The sequence below is a fragment of the Psammomys obesus genome, unplaced genomic scaffold (genome assembly GCF_907164565.1).
Source record: "Psammomys obesus unplaced genomic scaffold, mPsaObe1.curated_primary_1811, whole genome shotgun sequence".
Lineage (NCBI taxonomy): Eukaryota > Metazoa > Chordata > Mammalia > Rodentia > Muridae > Psammomys > Psammomys obesus.
The window spans coordinates 66,594,816-66,612,326 of record NW_026585504.1 but is presented as its reverse complement, the minus strand read 5'-3'; the positions used below and the strand labels follow the sequence as shown (position 1 = coordinate 66,612,326).

The window sequence follows — 17,511 nt, the reverse complement described above, 5'->3', positions numbered from 1 at the left end:
ATGGACTTAAGACTGTCGTTCTAAATAAAAATTATATATCCTAGAGTTTTAAAAGAATGAAGGCTGTAATAACCCACATAACATTTCCAGAGAAATCCACTGTGTCTACTAAAAGAAAATGTATATAAAGGGTATAATAATTTTTGGTGACACCTACAGGCATTAATACCAAAATCTCACCGTATTGTACTAATTTTTTAAAAAATTATTTAGGGTACTGGTGATAATGTGTACCACAGCACACACATGTGGAGACCAGAGGATAACTTGCAGAAGTAGGTTCTCTCTTTCCTCCATGTGGGCTTCCTGAGTTTGAACTCAGGCTGTCAGGCTTGGTGCCTTTATTCACACGGACATCTCACCAGCCCACCCATGGTCTATTTTAAAAGTCAGTTGTATTTCGTTTGAGGCAAGTAAAAGTTATAAGGCAAGTAGAGAACACTGAACAGATCACATGACACTTCCAATTTCCTTTTGACAGTTGTACTGTCAATAAGCAGAATAATATAAAACAACTGAGTACAATGAGATCTAATACTAAAAGTACTACTGGTAACAAAGCTGTGTATGCAAGACAGACCTACTGCTTTCAAATAGAAGCACTCATGCAATCCAAATTACCCTAAAATTTCATCTGACATCAGCTAGAGTGGCCAAGATCAACAAAACAAACGACAGCTCCTGCTGGAAGAATTCGGGTAAGTGGACACTCAGCGTGCCAACTTGTACAGTCACTATGGAGTCAGGCAGCAGTTACTTAGGAGCTGAGAACAGGGCTCCCGCAAGATCCAGTTATGTCAACCTCTGGCAAAGACCCAAAGACCTCTACATCCTACTACAGACATACTTGCTCATCCATGTTCACTGGTGCTCTACTCATTCATAATAGCCAAAAACTGGGAACAGCCTAGACACCCATCAGCAAATAAATGGATAAAGAAAATGTGGTACATTTACACAACGAAATATAATTAGCTGTTGAAAACAAAAAAATCATGAAATTTGCATGTAAATGGATGGAGTTAGGAAAAAAATAACCCCTGAGTAAAATAACCCAGACCCAGAAGAAATATGATGTATATTCTTTATGTGTGGATGTTCGCTCTTAAGTCTTTGATAAGCAGGCTACAATTCACAGAACCAGAGGTTAGGTAAAGTAAAGGTCTAGGAGGTAGTGGAGGTTCTCCCAGGAAGGGGAAATAGAAAATGTAGTTATAGAGAGCCGGGGAAGACTAGAACAAGAAGATTAAAAGGTATAACAAAGGAAAGAGGGGGTAAGGAAGGGAATTTGAGGAGAACCAACTGACAGTATTAGCCATTTGAGGGGCGGTATGGAAACCTACTATTGTAGAAGCTTCTTGAAATATATACAGATATGAGACAATCTCATGGAGTGACCAACATAACAAGTGAGACAATGGCTCAACTCGATCTGCTACAAACAGGTTATAGCTAATTGAGTAATTGGCCAAAGAAGCCTATAAAAATTCCTCAACAATTCAGGCTATTTGCCAGTGCTATTGGTTGCACTCCACAAATTGATGGCAAGGTCCTACTGCTGAAGATAATACTTTTGGTTTGTTTGTTTTTGAGACATGGTTTCTCTGTGTAGCCTTGCCTGTTCTGAACTCACTTTGTAGACCAGGCTGGCCTCAAATCCACAGTGATCCACTTGCTTCTGCCTCCCACAGTGCTGGGATTAAAGCCTGTATCACCATGCCTGGCTCTGAAGATAATACTTAATATATCATTGAACATGGAGATTTTGAATTGGTGCCTAACTAGAGCCTTCACCCCTACTGACTAGAATTCATGGTATTAGAAGTTACTCTAAGGACAAAGGACCAACCCAGCTATAAACCCCACAATCTACAGCGGTGACAAATTTGCACAATACGGTGGTCTAACAGTGGTAGAAACGTGGGAGGAACTGACAACTCTCTAACTGGACTTAAAGTCCACTCCACAAGATAGAACCCATGCTGAACCTGCTCAGATGGCCAAGAACTAAGATTACATATAGGCTATGAAAAAAAATTTTAAAGACAAACCTTGAGTTCCAGTATAGGAAAATAAACACTAGAACCTGTGGATGAGAATGTACTGTTGGTATAGAGGTAGCCTCCTAAAGGTCCATCACTGTGAGTTCTCCTTATGTTCTTGACTGACGTGGTCTCTGCAAGGCTGACAGCATTACATATAAAAGGTTAGAACTATTCTCAGTATAATCAAAACTACCTCCCACCTCAAGCCCTACCTGCCTGTCTGTCTTTCTTAAGCAGGGTCTCATTACTCATTACGTATCTTTGGTTAGTCTGGAACTCCCAATTAAGACTAGGCTGGCCTCCACCTTCCCAGTGCTGGGATTAAAGGCATGAGACATCATGTCTGGACTAATCTGCTTTTTAATTCAACCATCCCTCATGCTATCAATGTGTATACATCTGTTTTATACTAATCTGCAACTGTAAACACTCATTTGTATAATTTAGCTAGACTCTGATGTGGTATTTCACAATTTAAAAATTCTCTTTCCCTTAACAGTTCTTTCTATACTGACTATATGTTGATTAAAACAAAATGAAGTTATCTTTTTTATAGCCTTTACCCATAACTGCTATTTCAAGATCACAATAATGAAAAACTCTTTGAGGGTTTCAAAGATACAAAGGTTTGCTATCAGTTTTACAAAGTTCATACTGGGCTTCTGGCAAATTATCTAATCCATCCAATTGTCCTTTGGGTAGCTTAATATATTTTACCAACATGTGGTAATTCGTTTATCTAATATGACCCTTTCTGATGCAGGTATTTCTTTCACAGAATTTTAATTAAAGATACAACTGGCAGACACCTGTTTTATAACTTTTAATGTGCTACCTTTACTTAAATTGCCAAATGTATTCTTTCTTTTTTCTTTATTATTATTATTATTAGTTATTACAATTTATTCACTGTGTATCCTGGCTGTAGCCCCCTCCCTCATCTCCTTCCAGTTCTACCCTCCCTACCCTTCTCCCCATGTCCCTCCCCTAGTCCACTGATAGGTGACTTCCTCCTCCCCTACTATCTGACCCTCGCCTACCAAGTCTCATCAGGGCTGTCTGGATCCTTTTTCTCTGTGGACCAGTAAGGCCACCCCACCATGGGGAGTTGATCAAAGAGCAGGCAACCAAGTTCATGCCCAACTGTATTCTTTCTAACAAAAGACCACAGCCCTTGTTCAAGGCAGCATCTCTAAGGAATTATATGGGGTGTGGGGTGTGGGGTTTGGGTTTCAAAAGTTTTGTTTCTTCTTCCAGTAACAAAGAGCTTAAAAACAGACTTTGGTAAACCAGGAGTTCTCCTTCTGTTGTCATCACTCAGCCTCATACGCTAGGAAGTTACGAGTACTTTGAAGTACAACTTTACCATGTGAGGGCAAACAGTGCTCGGCTACTCACTGTATCCAGAGATCCCTCACAAGACACACTGAGCAAAAGGAGCTCTAAAGTACTGATATTGTTATCTTAATTGGCTCAGCTTCCTATGGCTGAAAGGGTGGAATGTTTCACATTTTTTAATGACTTCCCTTCACTATTTCCCAGCCAGGTCTTATTTTGTTGTCAGTACTTAGTAAGTCTCTTTTGTGTTACTTTACAACTGTTTCCTGCACTGTCCAAGTCTGCCGTTGCTCACTGACCACTGGTAAAGGAGAGCTGTGGTTTAACCAGCACTGTAAAAGCACTAGGACAACAAAATGATCTGCTGCTTTCCCGTGGGGACCCTGTGGGGATTCTAAAATCTCACAGGCTCAGTTCTCATAGGCCTCTGACTACTTTAAAGACATGTCTGGGCTGAGGATGTAGCTTAGTTGGTAGACTGTTTTCTATGGCACCAAATAAACTGGCTGTGTGGCAAGGGGAGGAAGGAAAAAAGTTCAAAGTCAGCTTCAACTACACATAGAGCTCAACCCACTTGGACTACATGAGATCCTACTTAGGCGAACAACAACAAAATCTGCTTGAGAAACACTTGTAGAACCTGTAGGAGTATCTGCTATTGTAGGCAATGCACTCCTTGGAGCATTTGAAAATAAGAAAATGATACAAGTTAAAAATAACGGACTTAGAATCGATTTATAAATCAGATAAAGTGGCAATTCTTAGACCACAACAAATTCTTGAAAATCTTAATCAAACCAAGTGCTTCCTAGTCAGATACAGTACTTGTACAGGAGCTTTCTCCCACAGGCAGATTCACAGATCACATGTGATTTTAGGGGCTAACGGTTCTTCACAAACGCTACATAAATCTTAAACTCTGGTTTTTATTTCCTGCGTGTATTTATATAAATGTATATTAATAGGTTTATAACAGTCGTATAGACTTATAAATACATTAGAAAACATGTACACCATATAATAAAATGACACATATCTTAAAGTATCAGGTTTACAAACATGTGACATATTTACACACTATATAGCGCACACCATTTTAGAACGTTCATGTATAAAATAAGAGCTAGTGGTGCCTAACTGCAATCCTAGCACTAAGAAGGTTATGACAGGTGGAGAGCAATTTGGAAGCCATCTTGAAATGTACAGGGAAACCCTATCTTGCACACAATATACATATACATTTATATGCTATTTATATGTAAGCATCTAGAGAACTAAGAACCAAGAAACATATATTTATATTCATATACACTTGTTCTACTCAAGTGAGAAGGTAGAGCTGAGTACTGAGATATTAACAGAGCTTCTTTGACATTCCATTAAATTTACTGAGATTTACTTTTGCAGAATATTGACTGAGGGGAATTTAAGGGATAAATAAAAGTAAGTACATAGACTGAATAGCTTTTGTGCAAAAATACTAGAGGTCAGGAGTGTTTTGTATTTAAAAAAATATTTATCATATTTTGGAGCTGCAGAGATGGCTTGGAGAACAGTTGCTCCTCTTGCAGAGGACCTCAAGTTCAGTGCCCAGCATTCGTACCAACTGACACATGACTACTTGTAATTCCAACGCGCGCGCGCAAACACACACACACACACACACACACACACACACACACACACACACTAGGATTGTCTGTCTGCCCTGGAGGTAGTTTTATTTATATTTTTAGTGTGTCTTCATTTTGACTTTGTACCAAAATTAACACACCAATTGAAATGAGTTTTGATTAGCGACAGAGGTATAAGACATACAGAGACAATTTTTTTTGGTGGGGGGGGTGTCTAATTTCACCCTCCTCTTATACTCTCCACATCAAAGAGCTAATCATATAGCAGAGAGAGTAATAAAGCAATAGAGTCATCAAAAGAATGTAGAAGTAATAAATGCTATATTTTATGGGGCAGGGAAGGAGGTGAAAACAACATTTAATTCAACTCTGACACACATACCAATAGATGTGCATAAACTTTTTATTATTTTCTTCTGTGGTAAGACTACATGAGTGATCACAAGGCCATCACATGGCACTATTAATACATAGTACACGTTCAACAAATTATCTTAATTTTCTTTATGAAACAGAATGAAAATATTATGACTATTTCAAGATTTAAATGATTTAGCATTTTTGTATACAGGTAAATGCTAACTGGACTTTTGTGTTTGGGGTATTTTAAAAACTTGTTAGAGAATTTTGAAACTACCACTTTTAAAGTGTCACGATTTTAAAGCATCCTGCACTTTGCTGTCATAGTGTACTCATGTGATACAGCTACTCCGGAGATTCAGGAAGGATCTTACACTTACTGGGTAATGACTATGCAGTAAATATGAAGCTAATCTGTGCAACATACCAAGACTCTCACTGAAAATAAACTTTAAAACTGGCTGAAGATGAAGGTCAACAGCGGAGTACTTTGCCTAGCATGCATCAGGATTCAATCCTTAATAACTTTAAACATAGCATTAAAAAAAAAAAAAACTTAAGTGTAATTAATAAAAATTAAAAAATTTAAAAAAACTTATGAAACAAACTTCTACCATGAAACTTCTCTGTACTATTCATTTTCACAATGTCCTTTGAATCTATAGTTACTTCAAAATGAAAAGTCACAAATTAGTAAGAAAATTAAAAAATTTCAGCATATATCCACTGTGACACATTTGAAAAATAACGACATTAAAAATACAAATTCATTCATAACCTACAGCATGATTATGAAGAGGGAATTATAGTGTCTTGATTTTTAATTGCTTTTTATAAACCTAAAAACGTCATAGAAAAAAATTAAGAAAAAAACCAGACTCTTAATGACCTGCCCATGTACAGCTTGGGAAGACAAAGCATTTAAAACTATTTTTAATATGTAATAACTTCAATCTGATTACAATGCCTCAAGCATAGAAAATGAACAAAGGCTAAAAAAAATCTGTTTATTTAAAATTTATAACCTTAATATCATAACTTTTAACCTACTAATTTGAAAGACAACAGAATTTAACATAAATTAAAATGCAACCAGTAACTGCTGTTGACGAAACAGCAGCAACAACAAAAATCAGATTTAAAATCAACTGCACTTCTACATTCAATGAAAATTGAAAGCTTATATATAAAGCAATGGGAGAAGAGAACCATGAGGGGTAGGAATTGAAACCAAAAAAAAACAGAAGACCAATCGCCAAAGCCAAGAGATATGGGCCTGACAATGAGAGAAACAGAGGACTGAGGGTGGGAAAAAAGAGGATGAGGGTACAGGGAGAGAGGAAGAAGCATACAGTCACAGACAGAGGTCAAGAGACAGGCAGACCAGAGACTAGAAGAAAAGGAGAAGGAGGGAAAGAGAAAGAAAACAAAGTAGTGAATGTTGGAAAAAGAGAGGAGGGGAGAACAGGAGAGGAACAATTAATATAGAATCGGTCAAAGAGAGAAAGAGTAAGACACCAAGTAGATGGACAGGTTTCTGATGGACAGAGGCTGGAGAGAAAGTGGAAAAGAGATGGAAGAGGGGCAGATGAATGCAAGAGAAGAGGCAAAAAGAGCCACAGACCAAAAAAAAAAAAAAAAAAAAAACCAAAACCAACAACAACAAAAAAAGCAGAGGATAGGGGAAAGATTAAAAGTAGATTATGATGTTATTAAGAATATAAGGGTAAGTACTGCTCATTTTAATTTTTATTATTTTTGAAATTTTAAATTCAAAAATTTGAAAATCTGAGGCTTAAAAAAGAAATGATTGTTGTATTTTCCAAGCATGAGATTGAAACAATACATCTAAAAAAGTCAAGTTTCAACAATAGTTATTAATGTATTTATGAACCTAATTATGAACACAGTTGAGAACTGGAAAAACAAAAGGAGAAAGAAATACTCAGTATTCATAGACGGCCATTTAGTGATTTTCCTATTATCTCTAAAACAGAAACAAGTTATTTCTTAAAAACAAAAGAACTGTGATACAAGGAGAGATGTTTAAATACCATAGTAATTGTAAATCTTGTTAAAATTTCAACTAATTCTAGGTAAAAAGCAAGTAAACCCTTTAAGAATTAAGAGTTAGACTGACATTTGTTCTCTTTTTTTTGGTAACATGGTATTTCATTATGCCAATCACAGCAAAGAGAGATCTAGGTTTCTTCAAAGTATTTTAAAATTTATCTACACCTTCCAAAACAAAAGCACAAATATTAACATGGGTTTGAGAGTTAAAGTATTTAGTTTCTTCATTTCCAACGAGTATCTTATTCTCATTGTTATTTGTTCCATAATGGAATTTAAAAATAGAACAAGCCATACAGCCTTCCTATTTTAAAATAAACTTGAACAAGACATTTTTTTCAAGTGACAATTTGTTTTGCTATATAAAAATACAAATCAGCACACAGGTAAACCACTCTATCCACATGATACAAGAAATGTTGAAACTCTGAGGTGCAGGGAGAAACTGGCCCTACTGTAGAGGTACATGATGCACCCATCCAAATGCACATGTCTTTGTAAAATTAAATAGTTTTAAATGCCCTAATTTTAGATTTTATTGTATATTATCATTAACAAAAATTAATAAAAATGAGTTCAGAACTACATACCTTCATTGTACTGGCATTTGCTTCATCATACAGAGTTTCTAAAGGCATACTTTCCATACCGTCTGTACGCTGATGCTCTGCACTGCTCGTCTACACAGCCGAACACACACACACTCAGACTAGTCAGGCACCAGGAGCAGAATAAAGCACTTACTGAGAACTAAGAGACAATAGAAATCAACAGCTGTATGTTGTGATGTCAGTAATTCTCTAGCCAGTCACCAACCAGAATATCTGGAATGCATCAGAAGCTATATTGAGCTCTTCATTAGCAAGTCAGACACAATGATGCCAAAGCCAAGAATCTGAATATGCAAAAGACTGTCAGGCTTTGGAAGATTTCTTGCTATTAAAATACTTTTTGCACCTTTGATACTTGATCTCATCATGATGCAAAAAGCCAAGATGATCATATTCTCTAAAGAATAAAATAAAGAATCTGGTATTGTTAATATTCATAATTCTGGGGTACTTTTTCCTCCCAAGACAAGGTCTCACTATATACCTCTGGCTGTCCTAGAACTCACAAAAATCTGCCTGATTCTGCCTAAGTACTGGTACCACATCTGCCTACAACACATATAAATTTTACCTAACTCTTTAATATTACTAAAAGCTACACACACACACACACACACACACACACACACACACACACACACACGAACACCCTGTCTCCAAAAGTTGATACCCCATGATACTTTGGCAACCTCAAACTGACATTTTGTCACACACACACACACACACACACACACACACACACACACACACACACAATGCATTTAGAGCACAATTCCTTGTGCTCAATTTGGTTTTGCTAAAATAAAACAGCTTGCATATTTAGGAAAGAACATTACTTCTTCACACCAGCAGATGGAGACAGTACCAGAACTATGGATGACAAAGGCTATCACCATGCTGTCAGATGCTCACTGTCTACCTTAGCACAAGGATGACTTATAAAAAAAAAAGAATAAAATGAAAAGAAACTCGACGTTCACGAAACATGAAAAGACAAAAAGAGTGAATAAAATTCTTTTCATCTCTTGACTAACTGAACAAGTCTTTTTATTCTGATCTGCCTTAGTTTCCTCTTCTTTTAAATAAAGCTCATATTTCCACAGCATGCAGAAATGATCTAAGAATCCTATCTGACAATGCTCATATATTATCTGCACCAAGTGAAGAAAAATATATGAACCAATAGCTAGAAATCAGACTTTTCGTTGCCACTAAAATGTCTTGTAGGTAGTGTATAATTCTACAGTCTATGATATCAGCAGGGCACTCCAGACCAGTGCAGCAAACACAAAGACAAAAAGATACAGACCTTATAATACACTTATATACCATATAGTACTATTCTGTTTCTTTCCAACTCTATCTCCACAACTCCCCCTAAAAGCTCTGGTTCAGCTTCATAGACTTAAATATACATATATTTGTAGATATATATATATATACACACACACACACACAAATATTTCTCTGATTAGCCAACAAAGATGATCTGAAAACTCATAGAAGAACTAAGCGAGGGAGAGAAAGGAACCTTTCTAAATCAGCTTAAAAGTGGTAGGACAACAAAGCCAAGCTAGGTAACTACTCTTCAGCCTTGAAAATAAAGTCTGTGGCACACTTGCAAATTGAGGACTGAGCAGGGCTATTTACTAGTGGAGTTTGCTTCTCCTCTCTAGTGTTGAGACTGCTAAACAAGCACTGCACACCACTATCAACAGCTAACCCTTTCTTCAAATTAGAGGGAAGCCTCTATTTGACAATAATAAAACTATTTGAAAATGTTTTAATTATGATTTTTCACTAATTCAGACCTATATAAGACCTAATCATTTCCAAATATTAAAGAGAAACAGAATCATTTAAGCATAGAAGTATATTACTTTTAGTTTTTATCATAATGTAGGTGGCTTGCTTCATTTTGTTATATATGTCAGTGTTATATATGTCTGTTTCATAACAAGTTTCTGTTGTAATTTTGAAATAAAGTTGCCTTGACATTATACTGGCCAAGAAGCAAAGATTTTACCTGAGAAAAATCATTTGTGCCCTTTGTTAGAAAAAGCAACTATTTCTGGGGGGAAAAAAATGGGCTGAGAGAACTTAGGCTAGGATTTAATCTTTATATCTTCAAAATAGCTTAGCAGAACATAAATAATAAAGGACAGTACAATGGAGAAATGAAAATTGGGAAAAAATTGTAGACAAATTAGTGTGAAATTCCTCAGACAAGGTACTCTATGAGTTGTATTTGCTGCCTAATGTAATGTAGTCATTTATGCTATATTCATCCCAAAACATGTAGTAATCATACGAGTTAATTATTGTCTATTCTTTAAGAAAGCTAGCCTAAATTATTAAAAATAAAGGTTAGGGCGTTGGAGAGATGGCCTAGCGGTTAAGAGCACTGGTTACTTACTCTTCTAGAGGTCCTGAGTTCAATTCCCAGCACCCATACTATGTCCTATAATGGGTGTCCGATGCCCTCTTCTGCAATGCAGGCCCACATGCAGACAGTCTCACAAATACATCAGTGTGTGTGTCTCTGTGTACGTGTGTGTATTATAAAAATGGGAAGACTACAAAAAACTAAAAGAGACATGGAAGCAAACCTAAAGCACTGCATTTGCCTGATTTCAGAGGTTTTAAAATTTGAGGATAATTGTGGAACAGTGATGACATAAATATGGTTAGTATATTAAAAATATTTTACCAATGTTGAATTTCTTGGGTATGATAAAAATACAAGGAGGAAATAAGAAAAAACAGGAGTGGAAAGAGATGAGGGGACAAAGAGAGGAACAGAAAGAGACAAATGTTTTGTTTGTGTGTGTGTGCACGCATATGCGTGCGTGTTTAACCTTTCCCAGGAGGCCCACTCCTTGGCAACATGTAAAGCTTTGCTATATAGCCCAAGCTGGTTTTGAACTCACAATCTTCCTTCCTCAACCTTTGCTCTCTTTTTCTTTTGTTAGAACGTAGGCTAGCATTTACTTAGTCAAAACAGTTTTTAAAACGTGAGAGTATAGGAGGAGGGAGGGAACCACAGGGGGATACAAAGTAAATAAAGTGTAATTAATAAAGAATCAAAATAAATAAATAATTGAAAAAGACTTTGCATAGAGTAGAAAAGAATGCAATTGCTTCAGTCCATAAAAACCAAATGTGAGAGTATGTTTATTAGGATTCTTATATTTTAAATGTGTGTGCTGCAAGTCCAACCCAAGATTATTATTATTTTTACAATGTCAGGGACAAGGCGACCATTACATAGCAACGTCTCACTTTTGAAGTAAAACACTTGACCTTGAAGTCTAAAAATGAATCATGTGGCATTGCACTGCTAAGGAAAGATTCTCCCTACCACTTATTCCAGGCAGCACTGCTGGAATAAGTGGTCTGTGGGTCTTCTACTGAGTCTGCCAGCTGGCCCACCTGGCTTCCTGTGCTATAGACACTGTGGGAACCCAAAGGATGAACAAGGAATTTAAACCCTGCAAGTTTTTCCATCATCCCTCAAATGGCTGTTTTACCAAACAAGAAATTTTAACAACCCAAAGGAAGGAAGAAATTTGCTGTCTGCGGTCTTTTTTTTTTTTTTTTTTTTTTTTTCTTTTCTGTAGTGTGGAGACCAAAACTAGGGATTTCTATACACCAAAGCAAACACTCTACTAGTCTGACTGAATAATTTTTCACTTAGTTTTTACTTTACAAAATAAATATTTTCCAAAATAATATTCTCAATAAAAACAGATTCCTAAAAACAGTCAATAAACAATAAAGGTACAAAGGTCTTGAGTCTCGGTTTGTTGAACTTCTGTGTAACACTCACACAGCAAATGTTCAGTTAAAAAACATCTCAGAATGATCTTTTCTAGTTCCCACCATCTGCCTGCAAATTTCATGACTTCTTTGTTTTTAATTGCTGAATAGTATTCCATTGTGTAAATGTACCACAATTTCTATATCCATTCCTCAATTGAGGGATATCTGGGTTGTTTTCAGATTCTGGCTATTATGAATAAAGCTGCTATGAACATGGTTGAGCAAATGTCCTTGTGAACTTGAGCATCTTTTGGATATATGTCTAGGAGTGGTATAGCTGGATCTTGAGGAAGCACTATTCCTAATTGTCTGAAAAAAAGTGTCAGATTAATTTCCAAAGTGGTTGTATAAGTTTACATTCCCACCAGCAATGGAAGAGAGTTCCCCTTTCTCCACATCCTCTCAGCATGTACTGTCACTTGAGTTCTTAATCTTAGCCATTCTGATGGGTGTAAAGTAAAATCTCAGGGTCATTTTGATTTGCATTTCCCTGATGAGTAAGGATGTTGAGCATTTATTTAAGTGTTTCTCTGCCATTTGATATTCCTCTATTAAGAATTTTGTTTAGCTCTGTACCCCATTTTTAAACTGGATTACTTGATTTGTTGCTTTTTAACTTCTTGAGTTCTTTATATATTCTGGATATTAGCCTTCTGTTAGATATAGGATTAGTGAAAATCCTTTCCCAGTCTGTAGGCTGTCATTTTGTTCTGACGAGAGTGTCCTTTGCTTTACAGAAGCTTTTCAGTTTCATGAGGTTCCATTTATTGATTGTTGATCTTAGAGCCTGTGCTGTTGGTATTCTGTTCAGGAAGTTGTCTCCAGTGCCAATAAAGTCAAGGCTCTTCCCCACTTCTTCTTCTAACAGATTTAATGTGTCTGGTTTTATGTTGAGGTCTTTAATCCACTTGGACTTTAGTTTTGTGCAGAGTGATAAGTATGAATCTATTTGCACTTTTCTACATGTAGACATCCAGTTAGACCAGCACCATTTGCTGTAGATGCTGTCTTTTTCCATTGTATGGAATGGTGGGAACTGGAAAAGATCATCCTGAGTGAGGTATCCCAGAAGCAGAAAGACACACATGGAATATACTCACTTAGAAGTATTAGACATATAGGATAAACATACTAAAATCTGTACACCTAAAGAAGCTAAGTAAGGAGGACCCTGGGTAAGATGATCAATCCTCACTCAGAAAGGCAAATGGGATGGATATCAGAAGAGGGAGAAAACAGGGAACTGGACAGGAGCCTAACACAAAAGGCCTCTACCCACCAGGATATCAAAACAGATGCCGAGCTCATAGCCAAACTTTGGGCAGAGTGCAGGGAATCTTACGGAAGAAGGAGGTGATAGAAAGACCTAGTGGGGACAGGAGCTCCACAAGAAGAGCAACAGAACCAATAAATCTGGGCACAAGGGTCTTTTCTGAGACTGATACTCCAACCAAGGACCATGCATGGAGATAACCTAGCACCCCTGCACAGATGTAGCCTATGGTAGCTCAGTCTCTAAATGGGTTCCCTAGTAATGGGAAGAGGGACTGTCTCTGACATGAACTCAGTGGCTGGCTCTTTGATCACCTCCCCCTGATGGGGGACCAGCCTTATCAGGCCACAGAAGAAGACAATGCAGGCAGTCCTGATGGGACCTGATAGGCTAGGCTCAGAGGGAAGGGGAGGAGGACCTCCTCTATCAGTGGACTTTGAGAAGGGTCATGGAAGGAAAAGAGGGAGAGAGGGCAGAATTGGGAGGGGTCTTGGGAGGGGGCTGCAGCTGGCATACAAAGTGAATAAACTGTAATAAATAAATAAATAAACAAACAAACAAATAAATGAATAAATAAGAAAGATTAAAAAAGAAAGAAAGAGAGAAAAAATCTCAGAAACATTCTATTCCACACCGTCTTTATAGTTCAGTAAGTAAAACTTGGGCACCTGATCCCTGTAAGCCTGTTGGTAGTAAGGTTAACCAGCTAAGAAGATTCTACACTAACAGTCCTTGCTCCAGCAAACCTAGCTTCAGAGGCTTGTTTATTGAGGAGTTGGGAATGAGTAACATAAACATGAAGGAATTAGGGATCACATGAAGTAGAGTCCACTCGACTTGTGAGACAAGAAGATTCTTTCCTAGATTTCTTCCCCCGTTTTGCCTGATCCATGTCCAGTTAAAATGACTTTCCAGCTTCTTTAGGCATTATCTGATATCATTTAGCAATTCCCTCCCCAACATTATTTTATTCATTTATAACGTGGACAACTTAGAGAGTTGATATTCTCCTTCTACAGTGGGAGTTACCCACTGAGCCATCTCATCAGCCTCCACATAGCAATTCTTATAAAAATCTTTCTCAGATTTACAATTGAATTTAGAGCTTTGTGCAGGCTAAGCACGCACTATTCTAGTGAGCTTCAATATCAGGATCTCAGTGTTTCCTTCCTGCTGAATTCATAATTAGCCTATAGCTACTTTAAGAGATTTGAGTGCCTGATAACTCATTACCTTAGGTTAATGTAATAATGCACCTCTATTTTTGCTATCAATAAAAAATATGTAGTACATTAGGTAGGTATAAGACTTCTTAGTATTTGTGACAACTGCTGCCCAATGGAAACGACAGAGGAATAAGTAGAGTAAGCAAGCGTTAAGCTCTGAGCAGTCTCTCAGATTACAAATGCAAGGCTGTCAGCTCTTACTTTAAATTAGTACACTGTTTTGTTTCTATGTATAAATCTAAGATAATCAATTACTGGCTCAGTCCTGAAAGACAATTAAGTCATGAGAGTTTACAATGAAAAGATTCAAACCAATGGTGGTGGCACACACCTTTAATTCCAGCACCCCAAAGGCAGAGGCAGGCAAATCTCTTGAGTCTGAGGCCAGCCTGGTCTATAGAGTGAGTTCCAGAGCTACAGAGAAACTCTGTAAACAAACACCATCCAAAAAAAAAAAAAAGTAATAAAGAGCAAGCAGCAATACTTTAATTTAAATTGAATTATATCCCACTGTAAGGATATATCATGCTTTTTTATTCAATGACTGGGAGTTGGTATAATGTTCTTATGGAATGTATATAAATTAACCCTTGTTCATTCAAATGCTGATTTCTCTGCCCCACCATCTGGTTTCAACCTGGACATTGCATTGTGATGTTTCTTCTAGGCATCACCTGTCTTAAGTTTATGTAAATATGCCACCATTTGTTCTCTGTACTGTCAATAAAACAACCAGCCAATGCTGAGCAATGGAGAGAAAAGGGTGGGACATCCTGGTCCGGAGGGGAGGAGAAAGAAGCGAGTGGGAAGAGTTGGGGAAGAGAGATCATCAGGAGAGGACTTTGAACCACCAGGAGAAATGAACTGGACCTAAGATATGACTACAAGCAAGTATAATGTGGGAAATCTGAATGGGAGAAAACTATGCGGGCTTAGAGGTTTAGGATGGAGTAACTATTGCCCACCATTGTGCTTTGGGTTAATTAAATAAATGGTGATTTGGGTATACAGCTGGTTTAGGAATAACCATTGTTTAACTAAAATATAAATCAATAATAAACAGTAATAATCAACAACAACTGGATGATGAACACCTAGGTTTCTTCCTTTTATCGTTAACATGAATAATGTTATGAACACTTACAAAGATATTTCTGTGTTTATTCTTTCATACAGTGTCAAATTTCATCTTTTTCCGAAACAGCTCCTTAGATACCCTGAAATATTTATTAAAAAGTCTACCACAGGTTTTCAGGGTAAGTTGGAGTACATGCTGTCTCCGTGATTTGCTGAACAAGAAGTCAGGCTAAGAATAAACACTTTATTCCAAAAAGAGAAAGAATAGATGAGCACTGGAAGTCATAAAAGAAGGATATAACAGCTTTTAGAAGATGAGAAACAGAAGGTCAATGCAGCAAAAAGAGCTGGCAAAACAGGGTTTTAAATCCCAAGAGAAGACTTACCGGGAGTTTAGCCAAGGCAGGGCTTAGCGCTTCAATGAATAGAGTTGTTATTTTAGACATTTAATTAAAAATAAAAAGATTCGATCCTGCTTTTCAAAAGATAAGATGCAGCCATACTTTAGGGGTATTTACTGCTCTGGTATGTATATGAAGCATGACGTGTTGGAGTACATCTTACTTTGGAGGTAGGAAGTAAAGCTTACATTATTTATGTGCTCAATGCGATCATCTGTGTTTGGGAATAAATACTGATCAACGGTATTCAAAGTGTCTGAGTGTGTAATACTCAGGAGAAAGTACCAGTTAATTATACTGGGTCCTAAGAGGACCAAGTCTATAAGGAGAAGTAACAGGGATTTTTCAGCCTCCATGTGTTGTATGTTCTAGGATCTTACAGTTACTCCAAGATTCTCAGAGATTCACCAGCACTATAAGCTCCACTCCTAATCCTCTTAAAATTAGAAAGAAAATCCTTTTACACTTGATTCTACCAAGGTTCAAAGCACTGGGTGGTTTCTCTCTCTAGGACAAACATATATTTCTATCCGATCACTCAACCAATTATTTTTTCATCAGCTAAACTCCTTCACATTCACCAAACAGATTTCTAGCTCTAATTTAACTTCCAATGTAGATTAATTTGAAGGAGAGTATACTGGTATAATGGTTAATTTTTTTTTTCTTTAAATCAACTTCACACAAGCAAGAGTCATCTGGGAAGAGAGAACCTTTTTAGGGTAAAGGAGCTGGCCGGTGAACTCCCAGGATACATTGTCTCTACCTTTTAAGCACCACAGCCACCACGCCCAGCTTTTCATATGCGTGCTTCGAGGTGTGAGATGAAGTTGACTTGCTTTCACAGCTAACCACTGAGCCATCTCCCCAACCTCAATTATTTTTTTTTTAAACCAGGCTAAGCAGTGGCATATACCCTTAATCATACCATTTGGGAGGTAGAGGCAGGAGGATCTCTTTGAGCTCCAGGCCAGCCTAATCTAGAGATTTACATGACAGCTAGGGCTACATGGAGGGATCATGTCTCAAAATTAAAAACCTTTACCAAATATTCTTACAAGTTTGGGGTATGACAGTAAAAAACAATAGAAAATGCTGGTTATTACCTAACAAAAATTTTGGAATAAGTGCTCATCCTATATTAAAGTTCAGAAACTCTGAAAAGTCTTAACAGTAACATTCAAAGCTTGGGTGGCATATATGCCTCATTTCAAATAATAGCTATTAATCAACTATTGTGAAGATCAGCAGAATATAAGACAATTTTCATTTTAACCATCTCAGAATCAGCGTCATCCTGTTTCTCTTTAAAACAAAAATTCCACAATTCCTTTTTAATAACTCCCTCTCTGACATGGCTTCCAGACTCTGGCTGATTTGTTGGTTTGTCCTTACACAGCTCTAATGTTTAGCACTGTCCTCAAAACAAAACCAATGTGATCTTATGATTTTATACTGAATTGATAGCATCGTCTCATCTGAATTGGGAGTATTGGTGATAAGTATTTCAAACATAAATGCTGTTTGTTATATTCTAGTTAATAACTGACTTTGAGACTAGTGTTTTATAGTATCATTTAATATGTATATTTTCCCTTAAACTGACAAATTAGTGGATATTTGAAAAGTTTCTTAGGATAGCAAAGTTTGT

The 17,511-nt window shown here is 37.0% G+C and overlaps 1 protein-coding gene across 8 annotated transcripts in view; it reads right to left on the bottom strand.

The window, feature by feature from the left end:
• The window catches only part of R3hdm1 (R3H domain containing 1), a 135,362-nt gene that overhangs the window by 88,721 nt on the left and 29,130 nt on the right, over nt 1-17,511 (bottom strand). The window contains exon 2 of one of the 8 annotated variants that reach the window (XM_055602170.1): nt 2,052-2,184. The exons of the other annotated variants lie outside the window; for them this stretch is intronic. The gene's annotated coding sequence lies outside the window, so the exon portion shown is untranslated. The remainder of the gene's footprint in view (nt 1-2,051; nt 2,185-17,511) is intronic. 8 annotated transcript variants of the gene reach the window in all.